At 52.8% G+C, this 8,781-nt stretch overlaps 1 long non-coding RNA gene and 1 other non-coding gene across 2 annotated transcripts; one reads left to right on the forward strand and one right to left on the reverse strand.

Moving 5' to 3' along the window:
* Positions 1-2,853: 2,853 nt before the first annotated feature.
* Positions 2,854-3,017, reverse strand: LOC131505931 (U1 spliceosomal RNA). The gene has a single exon (XR_009258681.1). It is a non-coding gene; the product is annotated as a U1 spliceosomal RNA (small nuclear RNA).
* LOC131504058 (uncharacterized) lies at positions 2,859-8,781 on the forward strand. The gene is made up of 2 exons (XR_009257756.1): positions 2,859-3,834; positions 5,622-8,781. It is a non-coding gene; the product is annotated as an uncharacterized LOC131504058 (long non-coding RNA).

An 8,781-nucleotide genomic window follows, 5' to 3' on the forward strand; every position in this document is an offset into this window, starting at 1 on the left:
AAGAAATGTGGCCATAAAGGCCACTACGTATTTAATCCATGACCCACCAGTCGCTTTGCTCACAGAGTATCCCTGTTTATCTTGGCCATGATGAGTGTTTTAAGAACAGTCAGAGAATTGCATCAGAGCACATCCATCTGAAAAGGACACACATAAAATACTGCATTGCCAAATCAGACCCACCAAACCCACCAATCTTCTCTGGTATCAAGTTTGATGTACATTTTCGAGGATAAAATTAACTGTGTGAGGCACAAGCAAAGCAACAAGAAATCTCGGACAACCAACACTAACTGCAAGAAACTTCTTCCCACCTTAGGACGTGTTCTGGCCCCGAGTTAACATACGTGCTCTCTCAGTGCTGTATGAAGTCGTCACTTGTACCCAATGGATCTGGTTGAAGTCGATGAACCTGGTAGAAGTCATCTGCTAGGCTGATACATAACTGATGCGACAGTTTCCAGGAAACTAAGCTACATAAATCCACGGGCATATGTTTGAGTCCCTACAGGGTTCTGCTCACACGAGATCCCTCCCACTTACAGGCATGTCGTAGGTAAGGACTCTCCCTACAGTGTGTTTGCAAGAGGTTCCTCACTCGATGTTTATGCGGAAAGTTGACTGGGGGTACCTTTCTTTCTTTCCAGGCCAGCGTCACTGAAGGAACTGAGCAACTGCAAGGAACCCAGTTCCTGTTCTTCTGTCCAAATTGTCTGGGTGGAGTTTTTAGGCTGAGCTTATAAATCAGCAGGAATCCAATTTTCTTCCTCCAAGAAGAGATACAATGGTTTCTTCCAGCATTGCTCATTGGGCAGTGCAAGTTTGCAGAGAGAGAGAGAGAGAGCGAGCGAGCGAGAGATATCGCCAGGCATGTTACTTTAGCAATGCCATGGTCCTCCCACATTGTCCATCCCACTCATGACAATGCCTGGTTTAAGCGTCCTCTCTCCATTTCCCTTTATTACCTGCCTGACCTACATCCTTCCCCCAGTGAGGGAGCCAGCTCAGAGGGTCTGCTTAACCTAGACTAGAGGTGGGGCCAAGGAGAAGTGTGCCTGTGGCTAGAATGGGCTGCCTTCAGAGGGAGCCATAACGTGGCTACAAGCAGTTAGAAACCAGCCTAAAATACCGTTAGGAATAAGCAGGGCCAAACGCAATGGTATGGATTTTATGTTTCGTATTGATAGCAACTTTCTTGTACAAATACATTTAGACTTAACTCACGGGAGCAGGGCGTCAGACAAAATGAAAGAAAACTGTGTCAAGTGTGAAAAATACTAAGTTACCAAAGTTACATTGAGTTGTAGAATTGTTTTTTATCCTTTAGCCCTTCATTTCCACACTCAGAACCTAGAAAACTTTCTTCACTGCCCATGGAATTCAATGTGGACACAACAATTTAAACTATTAACCCAAACTTTCCATTTTTTTCCCCCATAAACCTTGTTGGATACCAGGTATTCAAATGCCCACTCCCATGTTCAGTGAGACTAGTGAGGGCGGTAAGTAATGTGGTATATCCAGGTAATATTCTGTTTCTTGGCCTACTTCTGTACTCCGCGTGTCAACTGTTCTCCGCCAAGGGGACCTCTGGCCACACACGGGAAACCCAACAAACTTAAAAGTGTAGGGTCTCTGCGTTGATCTTGAGGAATGTCAGTCCACATGTAAGATTCTCTCAGGGCTCAGAATGGCTCTGCATCTGCAAGGACAAAGGTGGTTGCCCCATCCTTTCCTCAGGGAGAGTACCTCCAGATTTCCTGATTCAGGCACCTTATGACGGCCAAGCACATACCACGATTTCCACGTTAGGCAAAATGTTTACAGATGTGTGAAATGCCTTCCATATGCTCCAATCCCTGTGTGCATGTTTCCTGAGTTCCTGTTGTGTGAGAGTCCCCTTTCCCCCAACCCACGGGGATGCTGTGGGAACCCAACCAAATCGCCCTGTGATTCTTTTTGTCTTTTCCATATAATCCCCTCCTTTCAGAGTGTTTTTCTTTTTCTTTTTTTTATTTTTTAATGGTTCTTATTTATTTTTTGAAAGAGAGAGCGGGCGCAGTGCAGAGAGGGAGACACATGATGCAAAGCAGGCTCCAGGCTCAGAGCTGTCAGCCCAGAGCAGGAGGTGGGTCTTACACTCAGGAACCCTGAGATCATGACCTGGGCCAAAGTCGGACGCTCAACCACTCAGCTACCCAGGCAGCCCTGGAGTGATGTTCTTTTTTCTTTTTTTTCCCCAAAGACACCTCTGAGTAGCACTGGCCTTAGGCCCCTGTGAGCTCCCTTGTACCTGCTGGCAGGAAATGGGGAGGTCAGGCAATGGTTGACCACTGCAGCCCCACTTCCCTCCCCTCCTGCAGAGAAAGCACTGAGGCCATCACTAAGAAATGCGAACCCGTGGGGCGCCTAGAAGGCTCCGTCGGTGAAGCATCAAGACTGCAAGCACCCCAAGCATCTGACTTGGGCTCAAGCTCATAACCCAACTCAGGTCAGGTCCTGAGCTCCCACTTCCAGTCCTGGCGCCTCATGTGTGGCAAGAGCTCAGAGCCCTCCCGCCTTTTTTCTTAAAAAGGCAAAACCCTAAAAGGCCTTTGCATCAGGATCAGGGTGACAGGAATGGGAATTACTTGGGAACAGTTGGAACTCCCCAAGGGACATTGCTCCCACCGCCAAACCTGGGGAACAACCCACCACACACGAGACGAATACCAAAGATAGCACAAGTAAAGAACTGCCTACAAGAGTAGCATCTTACTCCGCTGTGTAAAAGACATCCTGAAGTAAGAAAGGAAAGAAGAAGAACAAGGCAATGAAGCACTCAGACACATCTGCCTTTAAAAGACCGCTGATCAGGGGAGAGCGCGAACGCAGTCCCCCACTACCACAAATTATGCAGTCGAGTTTCCCACATTTGGGGAAATCGCAGGGGTCAGCACATCCCGAGTGCAATGGATAAGCCTCGCCCTGGGAAAACCACCTTCCTGATCATGGTGTCTCCCCTGCCAGGTAAGTATGACTTCCTCCCCCTCCGCCCCAACCCAGCCTCACACGCACCACACTGTACACACACGGTCACTGGCCTCCCCGCACCCCAAAACCCTCCGCACCCACTCCCGTCTCAACCATCCTCACCCCCACACACGTCGTCCTCAGACAAGCCGAGCCACAGCTCGGGCGCTTCCACAGCCCGGGGAATTCTACCGCCCGCTAGAATCCTACCGCGCCCACCGCGGCCTCATTTACATAAGGCCACGCCCCGGTCAGGACGCAACGGCCCCGCCTCACTCTCCGCCCCTCCCCGCGCCACCGGGCTCCACGCGCAGGCGGTCTCCCTGCCCCCAGCTCTGCTCCCGCCGGGATCTCAGCGCTAGGGCTTCTCCTCTTCTTCCCGCCCCCCGCCTCCTTCCTCTCCTTGCGGGTCTCCTCCGTCTTCTCCCCTCCACACTGATTTGCTTCCCGTTCGTCTTCCCTCTCCATGCAGCTCCCGCAACGCCCCCTGCGCCCGTCGTGGCGCCCACGCGGCGGTCAGCACCCGGCCGACTGCGCCCGCCTGAGAGGAACACGAGGGAGGACGTCCCCCAGCCGGAGAAGCGCCCACACACCTCTCTCGCTCTCGCTCTCTGTCGCTCTCTCTCTCTCTCTCTCTCTCTGCCCAGAGCCCGGTTTGAAGGAGACACAGTGCGATGGCTCCACCTGAGGGGCTCAGCCGCCAAGCCAGTCCCCCCGCACCAGGGCTGGACACCAGCGCGGGGCTACCGAACGTCTGGCAGCTCTGGGCGCGCGAACCCATACCTGTCGTTTGAGAACTGCCGCGTGCCTGCTGCTTTACAGGTGCGTTCGCGGGGCGGGGCGGGGCCGCGGCGCCCCCTGGTGGAAGCCCCGGGGGGGGGGCGCACCAGGATCCCCGGGTTGAGGCGGGGGCGGGTCCACGGAAACCTGCCTTGAGCTCACTTAGACCCTCCCCCGACTGCCAGAGGTCACAGCAGGGGTTAGTGGGGGCCGGGGCGCCCCACTCTGCCTCTGCCGTCCCTTCCTCCCCCCCTGCGCGCTTCCCCTTGGAGGAGATTTCCGCCAGCAAAGTCCCCCTTCCGTGGGGAAAAGCCAGGTCTGGAAAACCAAGCAGCACCTACTCGGAAGAGACTAGTCCTGGGGCAATTTCCTGGTCCTGTCCCTCGCGTTCTGGTTTCTGATTTGCCTTTGTCTCCCTTGGGCCTTGACGTGTGCTTGACTTTTACTAGACTGCTGAAATTAGAAGAGACTGGGGGGGGGGGGGGGGGACGGGCGTCCTACATTAGTTGTCACCTGAGTCAATAGTGTGGTGGTCCGCGGAATGATGCCCCCTGCCTGGGAGGACCCCAGCCTCATCCCGGATCCTGTGAAAATGATCCATCACACAGCAAAGGGGCCTCTGCGAAGGTGCTTAGGTCAAGGACCCTGAGATGGGGAGATCGTCCTGGAATATCCGGGTGGCCCCCTGGAATTACAGGGGTGCCTTCAACCTGGAGGAGGCAGAGGAGGAGATGTCTCCCTGCTGTAGCTGGTGGTGCGGAAGATGGAGACAGAGGAAACCAGGGCGGGTAGGACACAGGCGCTCCCTTGCCAAAACCTCCCGCCTGCACTGTAGTGAGGTTTCCCTGGATTAAATTGCTCAGTCTCCCTGAGCCTCCAGAAGGGGCGGTGGCCCTGTTGACATCTCCATCTGAGTCTGGTGAGATCCTTTTTGGGACTTTTCACCCACAGAACTGTCAGGTAACAAACGTGCGTCCTTTTAAGCCTCTAAGTTGGCGGTGAGTCGGTACCCCGGCGACCCACAACCCATGTCAGGTGTCTGGCTCTTCACGTCAGCGGTAGTTAGATCTGCGGGATGGAATCAATTCTGTATAAATGCTGCAGGTCGTGAGTCTTAGGTGGTGAGGCCAAGCGCTGTTTTTCCACGGTGAAGTGTTAGGTTAGGTACCTGCTGATGTGAGGTGCGCCGGGAGTGAAAGGTTCAGAAAGAATTCTCGGGGCACCTGGGTGGCTCTGTGGCTTTAGCATCTGACTCTTCTTCTTGGCTCAGGTCCTGATCTCACAGGTTTGTGAGATTGAGCCCAGAGTCAGGCTTTGTGCTGACAGCAGGGAGACTGTTGGGGATTTTCTCTCTCTTTCTCCCTGTATTTCTCTCAAAATAAATAAACTAAAAAAAAAAAAAAAACCAAAAAACAAAGACTTCGTGAGACGTTCTCGGTGCAAAAAGGTGTTTATAAAAAGCATGAGGACAGGACAGGGGGACAGGAATAGCTGCACTGGGATTGTGAGGTGTGACTGGTTATAAAGTTTTAATTTGGGGGTGGGGGAGGATGGGGGCGTAGAGCCAAATGAAGTTTCCGTCAGGAGTTCCCTGGAGGTCTGGTTAGCCTCAAGCTGAGGTTGGTTTTTTTTGTCCAGCAGAGCATTAACATTAAGGCAGTTGTGAGTTCCTTGAGGCGGTCCTGTGTCAGCTATTGACCAGTGGGCTGCAAGGTGTAAGGAAATTGAATTGCATCTACATTTCTTTTGCCTTTTTTCACCTCATCATCCGCCATCCTTTTTCTTTCCCTTCTTTTCTGTAACATTCAAAGTCTGTTCCCTGCACACAGGCTCAGCACGTTCTTATGCAAAGTGGAAGCCACTGGTGGTCACACAGATTGGTTGTTCACTTTTCAAGAGTGGGCTGTGCTCCTTTCCCAAGGAGGGCAAGGACATAACTTACAAAAGGAAAAATACGGGAGAACCCCCTCCTCTCACAGCTGCGTTTCTGTTGCGCGAGTTCTCTTAAGGCACAGAGCTACTTTTCAGCATGTCACAGAGAGCGAACATGCAAGCGTGGCGTTTACGGCTCTCCCCCAAAAGTGATCGGTGACTGGATCCCGAGCAGACCTGAGCTTTATAGGGTGTCATAGGCTGTTGCTTTCGTAAATGTCACGGACATAAAACGAACTTTGTGGAAGCCCCGAGTTCTCATGAGTACTGATTCTGCGACCAGGCCCGGCAGCACAGGGACGGGGGAGGAATTGTCCGGATCCTGGAATAATCACGGGGCAGCACAGCCTCGCTCTGGGCTTCTGTGTCCTACTTGTTTACAGACTTGTCGTCCGTTCTGAGGATTGGGCCAGCGAGTTGCTCTGTTGACAGCCAAAGGCACTCATGGAAAGACTTAAACAACCAAGTGTGACAGCACACGTGGGGTCACTCCGTCTACCAGGAAAGCAGGACCCGTGTCTGCCTCAGGTGTGAGTCTTTGGATGGATCTATTTGTTACTGGAGGTGGTGGGGAGGATGGTGTTTGAGGGTTTTGTGGTTGCTGCTGTCTGTGTTGTTGAACTCCTTCTAGGAGATCATTGTGGAGCGATAGCTTTGTGTTAGTTCCTGGAAGGACATGACTAAGGACACTTGCCGAGGAATAGTTGCGGATCTGGGTGTCACATTTGTGGAAGGACTTCTACGCTTTGCAGTTAAAGATGCTCCCTTAAAGGAAACCAACTTTATTCATACCTTTGGGTCAATGTTAGAGAGCAATATGTTGAAATTGGTCTGCAGCCCACTTGCATCAGAATCACCTGGGTTTGATGTAAGAAATGCAGATTCTGGGGCCTCACACCAACTACATCTCTTGGGGTTAGAGCCCAGGTGGTAGCTTCTGTGACCTCCATTGCTGACTCTAAGGCTTTCCCAACCTAAGAACCACTCTCTTTTAGTTTTAGATTGGGGATTCTTACACAATGATCAAAGAAGCCCAAACTTTTTCCTTTACTCCGAAGACTTTAAACACTGGACCGTGACCTTCTTGTGGAGACTGTGACTTTGCTCCTCTCGCACACTCAGCCTAGAGACGGTGCCCAGATCAGAAATAAAGCAGGTAAAGAAAAATGTTTGATTTCTTTATACACGTTTTACTTTCATAGCCACCAAAAAGACTGTGTTTCATTTCCTCTAACAGACTCTGTCCACCAGTTATGTTGCCCAAAACATATCGCTATATAGCAACATAGAGAAGTATCTATGGTACATTTATACAGAAGGACACGCATTCTAAAGCACTGCGAAGACACGGACGAGGCTTTCACACAACTGGGGGCCTCTCAGGTGCCACTTAAGTATGATCACTGGGTTATCTTACAGAGGACTCTCCATGGGCTTGGTCTGGCCACGAGTCCCAGGTCCCCAGAGAGGACTTAGTTAAAAGGGGCAAGCGTAACTAGGCCGCGGTCATCGCCACACTTTGGAGGCCATAAACGGAAATAGGAGGTGCCAGGCTAAGCGGGACATTGCACGTGGGAAGCCACCACTTTTGCCACGTGGATTCAAAGCACTCGGGTGCTGCAGTGTAGACGGACGCCCAGCCCACGCTGGCCGGGTTGAGCTGGCCCCGAGGAAGCGTACATCTGGGAGTAGTGCCGGCTGAGCCCCACTGTCCCTCAGGGCACCGCTGTCACTCGTGTGCTTTAGAACTGCTGAGGAGCTCCCGTGTGGGGACCACGCGTCCCATCCGTAGGGAGCAGGGTCCTGTTTCCCCTGGGTGACCACGTGAGGACGGGCACTGAAGCGAGAAGTGGCCGTTGCGAGTTCCCAGGCCAGTGTGGCGTTTAGAAGCAGGGTCACAAGGCCCTGTACAAACCGTGCCTGTTCTGGGCTGCAGGGCCGGGCCGAGGGCACCCTGGCTGATGGTGCTCTGATGATGCTCTGGATGGTGCTCTTTAACCACGGGACAGGCCCTCTGCCTTCTGCCCTCCTGCACCGAAGCGCTGTGGGCCTGGTGTGGGCGTCCTCGAGGCCACCCGCTCCTCCCACTTCGTCCTCCTCAAGTGGCCTCATCGGCCAATAAGGCCACAGGCTCCTCTTTAAAAAACAATGCCCTTAGCACTGGTGCAGTGCTTTTTAAGTACAAACGTTGAGGGTTTCCTTCTCCCAGTGTTTCACCCTGACTGTGGCTATTTTCTGTATTCCGTAAAAGTCTGTATTCAGAATCCTTTTCCTACATTGATTCTAAACTCTAGGAGCCACACCAAGACAGACCCACAGGAACTGGATTTCTTCTCCTGCCCGAAACCAGAAAGCAACTACAAACCTCACAAGGAGAGGGAATGCAGATTTCCGAGACCCTGGGCATCAGGGTTCGAGGACGGCGATCCCGGACACTTGGAAACACACAGGCGAGCCGAGCCCTACCGTGGCTCCAGTGTGCTGCCCCGAGAGACTTTCCAAGCAAGGAACCGGGAGAGGAGACTGAAGAGGAGCCCAGTGGACCTCGTGGGGTCGAGGACACGGAGCTGAGAGTCCACAGGAAGGTGTACAAGGGAGGACAGAGCTGCGGAAAGCCAACTAAGGAGAACTGCTGGGGCGCCCAAAGGGTGCAGCACAGTCCTGCTCTGTGCCTCCCTGGGAGCCAACTCCAGCAAGTCGGGGGCAAACCTGTGAGAAGATTAGAGGCAATAGGCCCCGGTTCTCACAAAGGGGAAAGAATTGCTCATGAGGAGAGAGATCAATCCTTTGAACAGAGCCCAGAGCTGACCCAGATGTGAGAACCACCAGAGAAGGACATGAACACATGTATTCTAATCACAGGTGTGCCTGGGAAGCTCACTCAGTTGGGCTTCTGACTTCTACTCAGGTCATGATCTGGAGGTCTGTGAGTTCAAGCCTGACGACAGGCTCTGTGCTGACAGCTCAGAGCTGGGAGCCTGCTTCGGATCCTGTGTCTCCCTCTCTATCTGCCCCCATCCTGTGCGTGCATATGCGCTCTCTCTCGCTCTCTCTCTC

The sequence above is a fragment of the Neofelis nebulosa genome, chromosome 2, assembly GCF_028018385.1.
Source record: "Neofelis nebulosa isolate mNeoNeb1 chromosome 2, mNeoNeb1.pri, whole genome shotgun sequence".
NCBI classification, from domain to species: Eukaryota; Metazoa; Chordata; class Mammalia; order Carnivora; family Felidae; genus Neofelis; species Neofelis nebulosa.